The following is a 16,933-nucleotide window of genomic DNA, read 5'->3' as shown; positions in this document are numbered from 1 at the left end:
CGAATCATCCATCAGCTGCCTCTTGCACACCTCCTACTGGGGATATGCCCGCAACCAAGGTACATGCCCTTGACAGGAATCAAACCCAGGACCCTTCAGTCCTCAGGCTGACGCTCTGTCCACTGAGCCAAACCGGTTTTGGCAGATTGCATAGAATTTAAGCAAATGGGGAGAAGCGCGTCTTAGAACGGGGACTGGCAAACCGGCCATACATCTTCCTGTTGTTTCTTAACGCAAGTGAGGGCCTTCCCCAGGGCAGGCTTCTCTGTGGTTTTGTTCTCTGGCGCAAACATCTCTGAAACGGAAGCTGTATTTCTTTAAATGAGTTCAATCAGAGCCAAACGCATTTAGGGAAAACAACACATTTGTTTAAAAGGGGCAAGCTGTGTTTTTTCCGTTTTTTGTTTTTTGTTTTTTTTGTGTGTTTTTTTGTTTGTTTGTTTGTTTGTTTTTTGATGCTATGGTCTTAAAAAGATATGCTGCCATATGGCTCTGAGTCAGGCTCTCTTCTTGCTGTGGGGCAGGCACAGGTGGAAGAGTTTAAGCAGTATCTGACACGGTCAGGCATACCTTAGGGCAGTGGTCTGCAAATTCATTCGTCAACGGAGCCAAATATCAACATGACAACGATTGAAATTTCTTTTGAGAGCCAAATTTTATAAACTTGAACTTCTTCTAACGCCACTTCTTCAAAATAGACTTGCCCAGGCCGTGGTATTTTGTGGAAGAGCCACACTCAAGGGGCCAAAGAGCTCCATGTGGCTCGAGAGCCGCAGTTTGCCAACCACGGCCTTAGTTTTTGATAATATATCTGATACACAATTGAGCAATTGAGCAATTTACCAAGAACGTTGAGTATGTTTACATGGGAAGATTCCATCATTATAACCAGGACCCCCATTGAGCCTGCAACCCAGGTATATGCCCTTACCAGGAATTGAACCTTGTTCTCAGGTGTGTCACAGGCCAGGCAAAATCCCACCAGATTTACTACTTTCCTTTTACCCCTCACCCTGGTGGTACCCTCCAACACACTGCCATGGTTCCAAGGAGTTTGGAGGACCCCCCTCCCTTCACGGGGACTCACCCACTTCCTTTTCCTGTTCACCAGTCACCTGTAAGCTGGTGAGGAAGCAGCTGGGCAGGAGACAAAGGTGCAATAGAGGTGAGCCCCTCCCATCGGGTCCCCTTCTGTCACCTCCAAACTCCTGTCCAAATTCCTCAGGGCAAAGCCGATGTTGGCGCGTGCTGTGCCAGGCGCCAGATGGCCAGGGTATTTTTAGTCTTGGGGGAGGGACTCCAGAAGTAAGGCCCGTGGTGCGGGCGTGTCTCCAGCTCCTAAGTTATGTAAGGAACGTGGAGCCACGCGAGGGAACGGCAGCCCGGATGGCAGGTCTGTCAGCCTAGAAGCTGATAGACGTTTCACCCTTGAACGGTGTGGCCTCGTCTGTCTTTTCCTCAGCATGCCGTCTAACAGTTCCCTGCAGGGAGATTGACGATCTAGAAAAGAAAGTTCTGAAGGTTCCTTTTCAAGAATATCATCAACGGAAACTTCCCCAATGAGTTGTTTCCATCGCTCCTCCTTTCTCCGTTCATGATATGATCGCGACATTTAATGTGTCTTTCCATGTCTGTTTATGACCATTCTAATGATATTTTTTTTGCCTGTCACTCCACAAATAATGTGGGAACTGGCGTGGGTTAGGGAAATGGCCACAGAATAGTGGGCAGAGAATACAAGATTTTTTTTTTTTTTACCTTGAAATGTTAAGTGAGGCAACAAGAGCAGGAGGGAGATCTTGAAGTTGGCTGGCCATGAGCTCCAGGTCTTTATTTCTTGTGCCCAAATGCACTTGGTGGTTATGTTTCATCCTGGCGGGTATCGTTTGGTGTAAAAAAAAAAATGATTTTTTGATGGTCATAAGACGAAGGTCACATTTAGGTTCTTTGCAGCGTGTGACTCACCTGAGACCTATTCTACTGGTGACAAAACCTAAGGTCCCATCGTAAGCATCGTGGCCCTCTTTGGCTACACGCTTCTTCCGCCGCCGTTTCCTCCCTCTAGCTGTGCGCTGAGTCCCATCGCAGAGCCAGAAGCTGGCTGCTGGCGATCTCCAGGGACTAATTCTGACTTATGGATGTCCTCCTTCCGTAAATCAGGCTGCTTTTCCCTAATGAGTAATAGACGGGCGCGGTGTGCCAGCACCTTAATTAAAGAGTGCCTCTCTCCGTCCTGATCTCGTTTTAATTTACAGGGTAATACTACAATAATATCACTAATGGAAGGTACATTAAAGGACATCAAGTAGCATTAACTGTATTAAATTATGGTACTTGTGTTAATTAACTGCCGAAGCAAGATGGCTCTAATGTCCAAAAAAGGTCGTCTAATGCATAAATAAAATCCACCCAAATGAGAGGTGAGAGGAGGGACAGTGAGGAGATGTTTGTTCCGAACATCTCTTTATTCCGACAGGGAGCTAAGCCCACGGGCTGTGAAATCTAAGGTACAAGATGTTTTCTTAGCTACACACGGAAAGTTTTGATTTTGAAGTGTTTTGTTTCCTCCTCGGCATTTCCTAATCCAATTGGAAAGTTGGACATTATATTTCTCGGAGGCATTGATTTTTAGAGAACATACACTTAGCCTTATGTAGTGTTTGTTTGAGGTGAACAGTGTCAAGGAAGTCATGTGATTTATTGTAATCACTGTCAAACTGGAAAGACACTTGAACATCTGATAATACGCTCCTCTGTCTGTAAGCAATGGCTCAAGGTACTGGGTTCAATCACAAGATAATGGAAAAATTTTTTTCAACCTCAAGATCTTTAGGATCAAATAGTAAGACCTCTCCTTAGTGGCCTAGAGAACTCTCACCAGCATCTCCATTACTTGTCTTGTTAGACAGTGTCCCTCAACATCATCGCCAATCATTTTCCTCCATGGCGTTCACCCATGTCGTACCCTTGGCAGTACCTACCCAAGCGCTTTGCAGGTAGCTGGCCATCAGCTACTCCTGGCACAAATGGCTTTGCCTTCTGAGCCTCTGCTGTTCATCTCTGAGAAAGGAGCCAGGCGCCGCTGGCATGGAAGTGCCACTTCTACCCACCGTTTGGTGCTGCCCCAGAGGGAACCCACTGTCCCTCTCCAATCCCATGACAGGGAAAGGCCCCGGGGCAGAGCCATTGGGTCTCGGTGTCAGGAGTGAGAACGGCCCTGCACCATCACCCTCAGAAAGAAGCAGATACGATCATAGAGCCTGCCTGTGTGAATGTCACCACGTAGGTGTTCGCTACACTCAGGAAATTCACTTTCTTGACTCAAGACGTTCAAACGCTTCACGGGAAAGTGTATGATCTCGAGTAAGCAAGAACACCGCGGGGAGATGCAGAGTATAAAAGCAGTCGGGCACCCCCATACTTCCTCAGATAATTTAGGGGAAACCAGGTAGCACACAAGAGATGTGCGGAAGACAAAAGGCTTCCGGTCATCCTGCAAGTTCACGGAGTCTTTCAGCCGCAATGTGAATTCATTACCCAAATGTCTACTCTTCATCGGTCAGGTGAGAGGCGCCAAAGCACGGGGCCTGGCCTTTTTCCTTCTTCCCAGTGAGCCCTAATCATTGAAGTTGGGTTTTTACCACCACCCGACAGACTCTGCTTTTATAACACCCTCCTTCCGTCACCAGTAACTATTCATCCTCCGCCCCAGGCCAGACGCTGGGTTAGGCTAAGCAACCCCTTCCTCCCGGGTCTCTAGTGAGGATTCCAGAGGAGAGGGTACCTGGCCAGAGCCTTGTAACCTGAGTGCTATTAAGATGTGAGGGATTTCTACGTAATGTTCCTGTGGGTTCCTATATGTCAGCTCTCCAAAGCCATGGAGTGAAAGGCTGTTCCCACATGGCTGTGTTGGGCAAGGAGATGCAGGGAGAGACCAGGAGGACTATGCCATTGCTTAGTTGTGGAGCAACTGGAACCCCAAGTCCTGTTGCTCAAATGGAGAGCCCAGAAAAGCTCCCCAATTCCTACAGAAGCCATCATAACACTGGGGTTTGAGATTTGCTCACCTCGCCAATATGGAGACATATTGGAGAAGCACAAGGCATAGTCAGTGCTCACAAGAAGCTGATGCCCACAGGGGCACAGACATGTAAACAGAAAAGGAGGGCCATGTGGGTTCGGTGCTTTTGCCACATGGGTGTGGGGAAAGTGCCCTGGCGACAGAGAAGTGGCTCATTGAATGCAGAAAGCTTCGCAAATGCTTGGATGAGGATGTGACATTTGCACGGGGTCTTGAAATATGCGCTTTAGAATGTGGAGCAGCCAGGGCCCGAGGGATATTTTAGGTGACCCGTTGTGCTTCAGAACAGCACACCTGCTAAGGAACTCCATGTACTTGGACAAATCATGGGAAATGCTCTAAAGCAGTGGTCAACAAAGTTATTAGCCAAATGTCAACAGTACAACGATTAAAATTTCTTTTGAGAGCCAAATTTTTTAAACTTCAACTTCTTCTATCGCCACTTCCAAATTAACTCGTCCAGGTCATAGTGTTTTGTGGAAGAGCCACACTCAAGGGGCCAAAGAGCCGCATGTGGCTCTCGAGCCGCAGTTTGCCAATCACGGCTCTAAAGGACTCTTACCTTGGGCCTTGAGTCCCTCAGGCCATAGAAATGTAACGTTCCTGTGGGTTCCTATATGTCAGCTCTCCAAAGCCATGGAGTGAAAGGCTGTTCCCACATGGCTGTGTTGGGCAAGGAGATGCAGGGAGAGACCAGGAGGACTATGCCATTGCTTAGTTGTGGAGCAACTGGAACCCCAAGTCCTGTTGCTCAAATGGAGAGCCCAGAAAAGCTCCCCAATTCCTACAGAAGCCATCATAACACTGGGGTTTGAGATTTGCTCACCTCGCCAATAGGACTTGGTGGATCCATCAGATTTGAAGGAGAGAAGGGCTGACGGAAAGCCGTTAGCAGGAATCCGAGTGGAGGGTCCATGTAAGGATTTGAAACCACTCCTCTGGTGTTTCAGAAAGAGCTCTGAGCGGGAAATGTACACGTTTGGATAGTATCTCCTTGCATGTGATGGTGGAAGTTTAGAGAATGAGTGACATCGGAATGAGAGGGCTCTTTCCCGGTGTAATTATGAATGACTGGTCATCTATGGAACACTTGCAGAACTCCGTGGAATACTGTCACTGAAGTGGTAATTTCTGAAGGAAATTGAAAATATAATCTGGGAAAGAGGGAGAAATCATAACAAGAGGAGGATGAGTTAAGGACATTCTACCAAATCTACCCACTAGGTCAGTATTTACGTAGAAATCCCTCACATCTTAATAGCACTCAGGTTACAAGGCTCTGGCCAGGTACCCTCTCCTCTGGAATCCTCACTAGAGACCCGGGAGGAAGGGGTTGCTTAGTCTCATTTTACAGGTGAGGAAACTGAGGACCCGAGATGTTCCATGACATTAAAAGCATCCCATAGGCAGGAAGAGGACAAAATCAGGCTGCTAGTTAGAAACTGTGTGCTTTTTCATTGCGTGAGCCACCCCAGCCTGGTGTGCGCTCAGTAGATGCAAGAGACCCAGGAGATTCCCCAACGAGCCATCTTTCCATCGCATCCTTAGCCCCTAGGCCTTGGGGCTCTGTTCCCCTCAGAATGTCCTGGGAGTGTTTATCAGAACTCCTTCCCTCATTTTCATCTACTCTCTATGTATTATTGGGCTCATTTGTCCTATTGTGTTAGCTCCTGGTGTCTTACTGTGAAAATAAAATTGTGATGATAGTTTCTCACTTTAAAAGGGGAGAGGGGAAAAAGAAATGAGCTCCATTTTCTTAGTATTAATTGGTTCTCATATTTTCCCATAAACGTTTAATATCAACAACTACTTTCACTTCATGGGCATCATCAGATAGTAAAATAAGCCGCACATATTCCAGGATCTACTTGGAAATGGCCAACTACCTTGGTTTATTTTAAGGAAGTGTATCTTTTCATTGAAGACAACCTGCTTTTTCTTTTAGCTTCCACCTATTAGCTTATATTCTCTTTTCTGAAACCATATTGAACCTAAGTGCCTGCCTCCTTCATACAACAAAATTATGTAAATTTGAAGTCAATGATCCTATCCCCCAAGTCTTTTCTTTCCAAGTTAAATGAATATTTAACTCTTCTACCATCTAAGATTTTTTTCAATTTAATTTGCTCTTCTTTTAAGAGGGGAATGAAGTTCAGTAAATAAGAGTATTCAAATGAAAAGCTTAGTAACCATAAATAAAAATTAGAAAACACCAACATTGCTATTTAACTCCAATGGAAACACTTAACATAAACATTGGTGGCAGGGACCCATTTTAAGTGGACAGCCAAGTACCATCCCGATTTGAAGCATATATTTTACATCCTAAGGATTGCTTGAATTAAAAAGAGAAACTATGCATAAGCAGCTCATTTTCCTCTGAGGTTTGCACCATTACAAGGAGAGAATGCATCTAATAATCCCTCCAATTAAATTATGCACTTGGTTAGGGTGCAGAAAAACAACCCATTTTTAAGAGCCTGTCCCTCTATCCTCACTTCCTTGATACCATAGATATTTTTAAACGAGTGGGTCATCAAAGAGGAAAGATGTCTCCTTCTTAAGAAGTATCCAGATCCTTGGGCAAAATGCCACATCATAGAAAAGCGAAATCATTTCCTTCCTCACTCCCCATGAATAGAGGAAGCTGGAGTCCAGCGACAGCCATGGGAACAAGCGAGGGGAGACGGGCACATCGGTCCTCACGGCTGCCATTGTGTTTTACCTGAATTCCGAGGTTGGCATCTTTATTATTTGCACTTAAGAACAGATTGATATTCCACAGCAAGGTCTAATTTTTGCTATCATCCTTTCTATATTGTTACTTCATTGGGTGAGAAAAATGAGAGCATCTCAGGAGAAAGGCTAGCCATAATAGGGAACACTTTTCTTTCTTTCTCTCTCTCTTTCTTTCTTTTACTCTTACTCTTACATTCTGAATCTTTGGGAGTCCTGTGCACGGAAGAATGATGGGAAATTGAATGCTGCATTGGCAACGATGGGGATATTTTGTGTTTTGTTTTTAAGCCGGAGAAATTGTGATGGAAGAGACAGCAACGATGTAAAAAAATGAAATGCCAAGTGACTCAATCTGGTGTGTTTTAGAGAGAAATGGAGATGCTGGGGGATTTCTGTTCCTCTGGAATGTAATCTCTTCCAACTCTAATGGCACTAATAAACTAACATCATGTCTTTAAAGGAAAATGAGATGGACTAATATTTAATTCATTCTTTTTTGCTGTATAGAAACCACGGGCCAGTTTTCATTAAAGGCGCGTTGCCTTCTCGTTGGCTCTTCGGGGGTGTTAACGGACAAAGGAGAGCCCAGCAATACTCAGCTGGGGCTGCGGCTAGGGGGGTAGCCTCGTCTAGGCATTGTGCTGCTGCCCTGGCTGCTTTCCCTCCTTCGGTCTCGCCAGAATATCAGGGAAGTGAAGCTGTTACAACATATGGGTGACATCCATGTGTAATTATAGCTCCTCCAGGGCTGCTGGGAACAGGGAACAGATGGGGAGGGGGTGGGCCGGGAGATGGTGGGAGGGGGCGTGGAAGGGGTCAGTGATTTGGCAGGTTAGAAATAGATAGCATCATGAGCGCCTGGGTTGGGATTGTATGTACAGGGTGTATGCCCAGTAGTCAGAGTGGCGTAGCTTTGCAGAATCATTTCTCTTATTACTGAAAGAAACCATGGAAACATCTCGTCGAACTCCCTCTTTTTTTTTTTTTTTTTTTTTTTTTTTTAATGTGAAACAGCGTGGTTAATAAATTAGCCGAAGATGATACTGTTGCATAAGCAGAATTTGGACCCAGCGGGAACTTGTGTTTTCCTCACTGATCTGCCCCCAGTGCCTAGAACAGGGCCTGGCACATAGTAGGAATCAATTAGATTGATTGAGAGAATGAGCACAACAAGAAGAAAAAAAAAAGTTCCTTATAGTTGTGATGGTGGAGACCCCTTAGAGTCACAGGGCAAAGCCCATTTGAGGGGGGCAGGAGGGTCACTTGAACACAAGAACCATGATACCACCGCAGCCCATTTGATAACTGAACTGGCTCCTCTGTGGCTGAGGGGTGGGGACCGGGCACAGCATGGAGACACTGCACGGAGCAGAGATTCATGTCCCGCTGACCAGGGCAGGGTGCTCGGCACGGCACGCTATTGAAAACCTCTGAAATGTGTCTTTCTGGACTCTGCCTTTTCCTAGTTTCAACCACAGTTGACCACGTGGGAAGCACAACCATGGATCATGGGGAGGCTACTGTACCTACCTCACCTCCCTTTCAAGAACCGTGAAAAATGCAAAATACCATGCCAATAATTGTAAGCAGGCAAACACAGGGTGTCCCAAGCAACGTATCCCCACTTGGAATAAGTATTCATCCCCATGGGTTCAATCGGAAAAGGAAGAAACAGCAATTGAGCGCTCGGAAAATGTATGTGTATGTATTTTTTAAGACATCCAGTATTTAGTGCTTACTAGTTCCCGGCAGTATGCCAGTGGCTAGAGCTACTGAGATGGGAAGCCACAGCCCCCGTCCTCGAGTTGCTACCGTCTGGATGGATTGAAGGCCTGTCACAAGCTAAATCATAAAGCCATGGGATCTGTGGAGTGATGGGGACAGGCACAAGGTTGCTATGGCAACAGTGGGAGGTGCAGGAGGAGGAAGACCTCTGGGATGCAGGATGCTTTCCGGAGGACCTTCGGATGGCCTCTCCTTCATCAAGGTTCTTCCTGAATGATTACCTCCGTGTTTCAGGCTGAACCACATGGCATTGTTTGTATTAATCCGCTCACATTGTTGAATGCGATCTAATGATTGGAACTATCTCCTGCCCTATTGCAATACTCATGCTCACTTAGAAAGACAACGTTTGTCTTACTCTTTTCCCTGATGTGGGTACATCCGGGAAATGTGTCCACAGGTGAGCCTGTTCCAGACACACAGAAACACCGAGAACAATGTGGGTTTGCAAGACGGCCCAGTATTTAATCAGACTGAACAGGCAGGCTCAGTTTTCAATAAAAGTTAATCCTGTTTTCATTAAACAGAAATGCTATTTGTGGAAAACAAGAGTCCTGCAGAGATAAAAGGGTATCTCCCCGGGTTACACATTCAATGTTTGCCTAGCATTGATGAGTCTAAACCACAAGGCTTCTTTGCAATTTGATTATTTGCTCCTTTCCTTGGTATTGACCGTTCTGTTAGATATCGCTGCTAGCAGCAGCATTTGTAAAGATGCCAGTATTCTTTTCCCTGAGTCTTTGCTATAAACGAAATTAAGAAAATATTAAGTTGAGACCTGGGTTTGTTAACAAATAGCATTTCTATCTAATGAAAACAGGAAGGCTTGGAGCAGGTAGGCCTGAGTTCAAATCCCAGCTCCTCCACTTGCTACTGGAAAAAACGACATGACTTAAAACTATCTCAGTCTCAGTCCCCTCGTCTATAAAATGCAACACGTGGACCACGTGGATGAGTTATTTTCAGTATTCTTAATGTCGCCAAAACCCAAGTACGTGTTAAGTTGATGGTGGTTATGATAATCGGCCCAGGAATAGTGGCTACAATGAAATATGGCAACTTCCAAAGCAGTTTTGCTTTGTTTTCAATTATGTTTGCATTCGTCTCACTGCAACCTATTGGCCCGCTCAGTATGAACCATTAATACGTTGTCTTCTTCTATGAACTCCTCTTTTCCCCGTGGCTGGGCTGCGTTCATATGGACACTGGTACAGAATTCACACTCCAGCAATCCTTGTTAAGGCACTCTTGTTATCCGTCTGAATTCTTTCCTTCCCCTTTAAAGACTCCAGCAGGTCCCATTGGTCGTCCCCGTATTCCAGGAGTTCTTCTTGGGGAGAAATCTCCATGAGAATGAGAACTGGGCATTTTCTGGAGACAGGCAGGTCTATTGTCCCTGCCCCCTGGGCCACAGATGGGCAGCCATCCTCCTTACTCTCCCCTCGCCCCCATGATGGCTGGCCTGCTCTGACATTTTGCACAGAGGGCTCTTGAGTAAGACAACCGTTGTTATGAAAGATTCATGGCTTTATCCCGCATCACCTTGCCACCCAGTGACAGAATGGCAATGTCCGCTGACCCTGGTGGTCAGCATAAAGAAAGAGAGATGTCACCGGGTCCTCGGAGATCAGGGCGGAGTGTGGGCCTTCTTATCCGTGGCTCGCAGTCCTGCTTGCTACTCTGAGCTCTGTCTTTCCTCGGGCCCCAGGGAACCTGCTCTGGAAAGCAAGGTCAGGGTCACGGGCTCAAGAAGCACATTGAGTTCAGAGACACATCCAGGGGCTGGGAAGGAGTCGGAGCAGGGGAAGGAAAAATTATGTGTGGTCACTCCCAGGGGCCCTTGGCGGCTGGGGGGCATGAGGAGGAGAAGGCAGGATACAGAAGAATCCCACATTCAGGAAGGACTTTCAGAACCCCATTAACGTCCGTCACTCTGTCTGATTTCGGCCTTTTCTGAGTATGTGTATTGAGTATGTTCTATTGAGTATATTCTATTTTCCAGGCAAACCCGGCTTCTTAAAATAAGCATTGGGTGGGCTTGATAGTAAGGTACAAGCATTCTAGCTCTTTTAAAAACAACATGTGGCTGACCGATCAGGGAAATGGTGATATATAAAGGCTGACCTCCTGGGGGTGGGGGAGGCGTGTGACAGAAGTATTAATAGGAACGTAATTCCAGCATTCCCACGATTGCAGGGCCGACACCAGAGTTCAGACAGAAGCGCTTGACACAACTAAAACAGTGAGCTACGAGAAGTGTGCGTGAAGCGATGTGTCTTTACACTTAATTAGTCGCCACCGAGTGCTTTCGCTTTGCTCAGTGGCATGTGGTACGTGCATCCCTGCAGTAAGTTAAATGCAAACGGTTGTTAATGGAGGGACCATCTGCTCCACGCTGGGGAGTTTGCTGAAGGAAATGTGGCTGAGCCACTCAAATACCAGCTTTCTAAAATGAGCTGCCTCTGTGAACCCCAACATTACGAATCCTCCCCTGGCCTTTGGAATTCTACACACGCCTCGTTCAACCACTGGGAACACAGCCTGAGCTGTGTTGTTTTGTTGTTGTTCATCATCACCTGAGGATATTTTCCATTGATTTTTTTTTAAAAATAATCTTTAGTGTGGAAAGTATTACATATGTCCCGCATTGAACCTCTTCCAGCCCACCCTCACCCCCTACCCCAGGCCTTCGCCACCCCATTGTCTGTGTCTTTGGCTTATGTATGTATGCATACAAGTTCTTGGGTTGATCTCTACCCACCCATCCACTTCTGCCTTCCTTCTGAATTTCCATTGATTTTTAAAGAGAGTGGGAGAGGGAGAGACTGAGAGAAACATCGATGTGAGAGAGACACATCGATTGGCTGCCTCCTATATGCACCCTGACCAGGGCTGGGGATCAAGCCTGCAACCGAGTTATGTGCCCTTGACTGGAATCCAACCCAGGACTCTTCAATCCATCAGCCGACATCCTATCCACTGAGCCCGACTGGCCAGGGCCAGCCTGGGCTGCTTCTAATGCAGCCATTGGACAGCTCTCGGAGGCAGAATCCCTGCAAAGGCATCTCCCTCTGCACAGAGACCTCAAATTCTGCTCAGAGATTGAGAGCAGCCAGGAAATAATCTGATGGTCACCTCTGCTCACATGGATGGAACAGACTCTCCATTCCCATCTGTCCCTCCTGCAAGTACTCCTCTTCAGCCGTCCATCACCAGCCAGGCGCGGGCCCTGGACAAATGGCCCCAGTGGCATCCGCATTGCCCCCTTCACCCCTCCATCATCCACGTCACCGTCTTTCTTCACAGGGTCATCCGTGTGCGATGGGGGGCCATGATTTCTCCCCCGACACCCTCTATTAGACGCTGTCACGGAGCGCCCCAGGAACGTCTGCCGGCCTCCAGGGGACAGGGGGAAAGCATGAGGAAGTCAGTCCCAGGACGGGCGGCAGGGCCCCAGGTCTCCGATGGCGTGCTCTGCGCTCCGCGGAGACGGAGTGCTCCTTCATCCCGGCCTTTCCCATCAGTCCCCCATCAAGGTCGCCACCTGTCTATCTAAGCGCCATCTGCCACGAAGATCTATCACATTAATATCCACCGGAGGTGTGCGCGACGCTGCGACGCTCCGAAGAGTACCTTGGCCGTGAGAGAGCAAGCTTCAAAATGAACTGCGTGGATGGGAACCTTCAAGCGCCCGACCTCACTGCGCCGGATGGAAGGATGGCTCTGGGCCTACTGCTCACGTGGCTTTCTGGACCCTTCTTTTTTCTTTTTTTTTTTCTTTTTTTAAAATATATTTTATTGATTTTTTTACAGAGAGGAAGGAAGAGGGATAGAGAGTTAGAAACATCGATGAGAGAGAAACATCGACCAGCTGCTTCCTGTACACCCCCCACCGGGGATGTGCCCACAACCAAGGTACATGCCCTTGACCGGAATTGAACCTGGGACTCTCCCCGCCCCCAGTCCGCAGACCAACGCTCTATCCACTGAGCCAAACCAGTTTCAGCCTTCCTTTTTTTTTTTTTTTTTTTTTTTTTTTTTAATGTTCCTCCATTCCTCCCTTTTGCTTTAACTGGATCTGATTGAAGACTGTGCTGTGGGGGACTTGCCAGCGGGAGAGGAGGCTGCTGGATAGCTCGTTAGCCCAGCAGACGGCCCGTCCCCGGGTGAGCTAGACAATGAAGAGCTGGCTTCCCGGGGCCGCTGTGCAGAGCCAGGGCTGCCGGGAGATGGGCAGCCCCGCGGTGCCGTACACGCTTTTTATTGTTAAAAGGCAAAAGGGGATCTTGTCCTAAAAACACCCCCCTGGGTCTGTTCTCACCCACAGAGGCGCCTCCCGAAGGCCGCAGGCATCCGATGCCCCCGTTTCCAAAGCGAGTGCATGTCTGTCTGTCTCCAGACCGGCCGCTGCCCTGGAAGGCGCCCCAGAGCCTTTCGGAGACGGAGAGATGGGCCTGATCGTCAGACACGTGGCACCGCTGTGTGTCTGAGAAGCTGGGCTCTTGGCTTGGGTTTGCACAGCGATGCTGAGCCCGCACAGAGCTCCGGCTCCGCGGTGGAGCCCAGGAAGAAAGGTCCGCAGGGTGTCTGAGGCTCCCGGTCCCGGAGCTGCAGGCCACGAGGGGGCCAGACACCACTTTCATTTCATTTAGACGCGATCACGTCTCCCCTCCCAAAGGGACCTCACCTTCACCTTCACCGGGAAGCCTGGCTCCTGATGTGCCTGCTCATGGTGGGTGACCGTCACTCCTTTATCACCGGGAGCAGGAGGGTTTGATTCTTTAAACCCACAGATGAGGCTCACCAACGTTTTCATGGAAATAGACATGGAGAGCAGCTGTGCTGCAGAATTATGGTCTGACCTTTCTTTCTTTCTCTCTCTCCTTCTCTCTTCCTTTCTTTTTTGAGAGGCAAGGGCACCTAGGGAAAGAGGAAGAGGCGACAAAAGCCAGCTGCAAAGACATGGCATTCATCAACCTTGAGTCTGTTGTAGAGAGAGGTGCGTCTGGGTCATTGCCGCCTCCCGCCCAGCAGGCGGGTCCTGCGGGGCTTCCCGCTCTCTCTGCCCGCAGTCGGTGACACGCACCCCAGCAGGGAGGGCAAGCAGACACATCCCATCTGTCGGTGTTTTCTTTTTCTTTTCCTTTTTTTTTCTTTTTTTTTCCAAATCCACTTGGTGAGGTGTTGGTCTGCAAATGTGTCACTCTGCTGTGTTTTTTAGGTCCGCGCCCTCTTCTTGGGCCTGAAGATATTTCAGAGATGCAAAGCAGAACTTCACACCTCTCCTTAATACTACACACACACACACACACACACACACACACACAGACACACACACACACGCAAGGTCCTCCATTGCAATACACTATCTCACGTTTGTTCTGAAACCTCCCCGGACCACAACACTGACCCTGTCTGGTTAGACGAAGGCAGATGTTGGTTTCTCTCAATGATAAGGATCCTTTTCTCGAATCTGGCCTTCCCCTCCGGAAGTCAATATCCTGCTTTAAAACAGCAGAAGAGGTTGATTTGTGAGTAAAATGTCTCACGTGTTTAAAAAAAAAAAAAAAAAAAAAAAAGCAGCCCCATGCCGTTCGAACACGGAGATGCATGGAGTGGTTCCAAAATGCCACAATAGCTCTGTCTTCCTCCAAAAGGCAGGACTCCGTGGTTCAAAGGGAGAATGGGGTTCACACACGTAGTGTTGTAGCTCTGATCACGAAAAGCTTTCTCAAGGTTTGAGGTAGTCTCATTGACAAACCTGGGCATTAAAAGCCAGTGTTCAAGCCCAGCCAGTCTGGCTCAGTGGCTGAGCATCTATCTTCCTATGAACCAAGAGGTCACGGTTCAATTTCCAGTCAAGGCACGTGCCCAGGTTGCAGACTCAGCCCTCAGTGGGGGGTGTGCAGGAGGCAGCCAATCAATGATTCTCTTTCATCATTGATGTTTCTATCTCTCCCTCTCCCCTCCTCTCTGAAATCAACAAATACACACACCCGCGCACACACACACATTTCCAGTGTTCAAAAGCTATGCGGAAAGTCTAGGTGGTATAAGCTGTCTTCACGTTGCTTGGTGCCAGAATCTGTTATCGGCATACATACAGGAGAGCTCACACTTTCAAACTGGTTAGAAGCCAGCATCGCTTCCTGCTATGCAGTGTCTGGAACCATGAACTCTTCTTCCTGGTGTGACCCCCCAAAGACAGAGCCCAGAGGGGGCTCTTCAAGATTCTGAGCATGGCACCGGGAGGCAGCGAGCCCAGCTGCTCACTGGACAGCTGCCGTTGGCCGTGGCATAGAAGTCACGGACACAGCCACCAGGGAAGCGAGCAACTCTGGCCTTCTCCTTCGCAGCAGCACTTTTCTCCGGGATGGCATTGTCAGAGGGCGTTTCCTCTGAGCTGTGATGGCCACCCTGCAGCACAGAACCACTGACCTAGAAACTCCAGTCGCAGACAGAACTGCCCTCGTTGTCCGTGGTCTGAATGTTGTCTTTCAGCACGTTGGAGAGAAACTCTTTCCAACCTCCTTCCCTGCCCTTCCCCGTGCCCCCCCCCCCTTCAAAGTAAACCCCACATAAAAAGGGTGCTTGTTGCCTGCCTGAGATCTAAGTTCTTCTTTCTTTTCCTTTTAAAAACATTCTGAATTGGCCCAGCTGGTGTGGCTCAGTGGTTGAGCATCAACCTATGAACTAGGACAGTTCAATTCCCAGTCATGGCCCATGCCCAGGTTGCTGGCTCGATCCCCAGTGTGGGGCATGCAGGAGACAGCCAATCAATGATTCTCTCTTATCATTGATATTTCTCTCTCCCTCTCTCTCTCTCTTCCTCTCTGAAATCCATAAAAAATATATCTTAAAAAAAAAAAAAAAAAAGTTTGGGTTGAACACGCTTCATTCCTTGACCATGTATCTGGCACAGGAAGGGGTACTTGGGAATAGTCCTCCCAGGATCCGGGGTGCTCAGTGTTCACCTGGCAGTGACGATGTACGTTACTGATCTGTTTTCTGAGAAGGGGGTTCCCCGGGGGTCCTCAGGGCTCAGACAACCACCAGGAGCCACCTGGGAAGCAGAGCCGAGAAGCCTGGACTCGGTGGAGTCTGGGGGTTCCTTTGTAGTCACTGCGATGCGGTCTGACTTGCCGGGGTTTGCAGTTCCTGTGGATTTCGAGAAGGAGAAGTGTTGGAGCCTCAGAAACCCTGGGCGGCAGCCATCCTGCAGCAGCGAAGGTTTCTTCCAGCAGTGGTCAAGCCTCAGGGACGATCCCTCCCTAGACACCGGCCCCAAGACCAAGTGCTTTGGCTCAGAGTGTGAATTTAGCATCGCTGGCGGCCAGAAGCCAAACAGGGCCGAGTAAGTCATTTTGGCATCCGTTAGGATCGCAAGACTGGAGCAAGCGAGCACGTGTTGGAGAGCAAGCCAGATGCCGGCCGACCCCCGCCCCCAAAAGGTTTCCAGGGTACAGACCCTGCCTGCCACCTGCCAGGGCGCCTCCCCTGGGTGACAGCTTGACCACGTGGGCTGGGATGGCTGTTCAGGATCGAGAATAGATTTCTCTCAAGGTGCACTCACAAATATATATTTAGATTTTTTTTTTTGGCAAATTTTGAAAAAGAATCTTCAGACATGTCAAAACAAGTGAAAAATGTATATCCCAGATAAAATGTTCAGTGCCTGGCTTAAAAAGAAGCTTCGATCAGGCTTAGAGGACCAGAATAGCATTTGCAAGTTATTGCCAGACAGTCTTGATTTAACCCTTCGTCCACTTTGCTTCCCTAAGCCTTTCGTCTCACGCCCATCCAGCCAGGATCTTCCTGTGGTTGCCCTTACACAGAACCTGCACATAGTAGGAGTTCAAAACACAGCCGTTCACTCTGAGTCCCCCTATTCCCGCCATCGTCTCTTTTTTTTTTTCCTTGAGAAAGTAAGTTTCCTGTCTTTAGGGGGTGGACGGGCCCTGGGAAACAGTGTGGGAGAATAATTCATGCACACATCCATTTACCTTTTCACATGAGACCCTGACCACTCCTGCGTTCCGTCTTTATTAGGTTAGTCTTTGACCTCCTTGGCTCATGGTCTTATCTTGGTATCAATCCACCACCACCACCACCCCCCCACACACACACACACACCCTCAAGTGCCAGGCCACAGAACTCAGTCACTATTCCCACACAGATTCATTGTTCACGTGGTTTGAGGGTTTATTCCTGATGCCCATAAGCTTTCTTCCACCATCTCCAAAGCGTTTATGGAGTATTCTTAGCTCTGGCATTGTAAGAAGGTCCTAGTGTGTTCTGGACTGTCGTAGCGCTAGAAACTGAAGTCC

At 48.2% G+C, this 16,933-nt stretch overlaps 1 protein-coding gene across 5 annotated transcripts in view; it reads left to right on the top strand.

Moving 5' to 3' along the window:
- The window catches only part of NTNG1 (netrin G1), a 195,135-nt gene that overhangs the window by 102,610 nt on the left and 75,592 nt on the right, over nucleotides 1-16,933 (top strand). The window lies entirely within an intron of this gene.

Source organism: Pipistrellus kuhlii, unplaced genomic scaffold, assembly GCF_014108245.1.
Source record: "Pipistrellus kuhlii isolate mPipKuh1 unplaced genomic scaffold, mPipKuh1.p scaffold_m20_p_24, whole genome shotgun sequence".
Taxonomy (NCBI): Eukaryota; Metazoa; Chordata; class Mammalia; order Chiroptera; family Vespertilionidae; genus Pipistrellus; species Pipistrellus kuhlii.
Note: the sequence above shows the minus strand (reverse complement) of the source record. Positions and strands in the feature narration are given on the sequence as shown.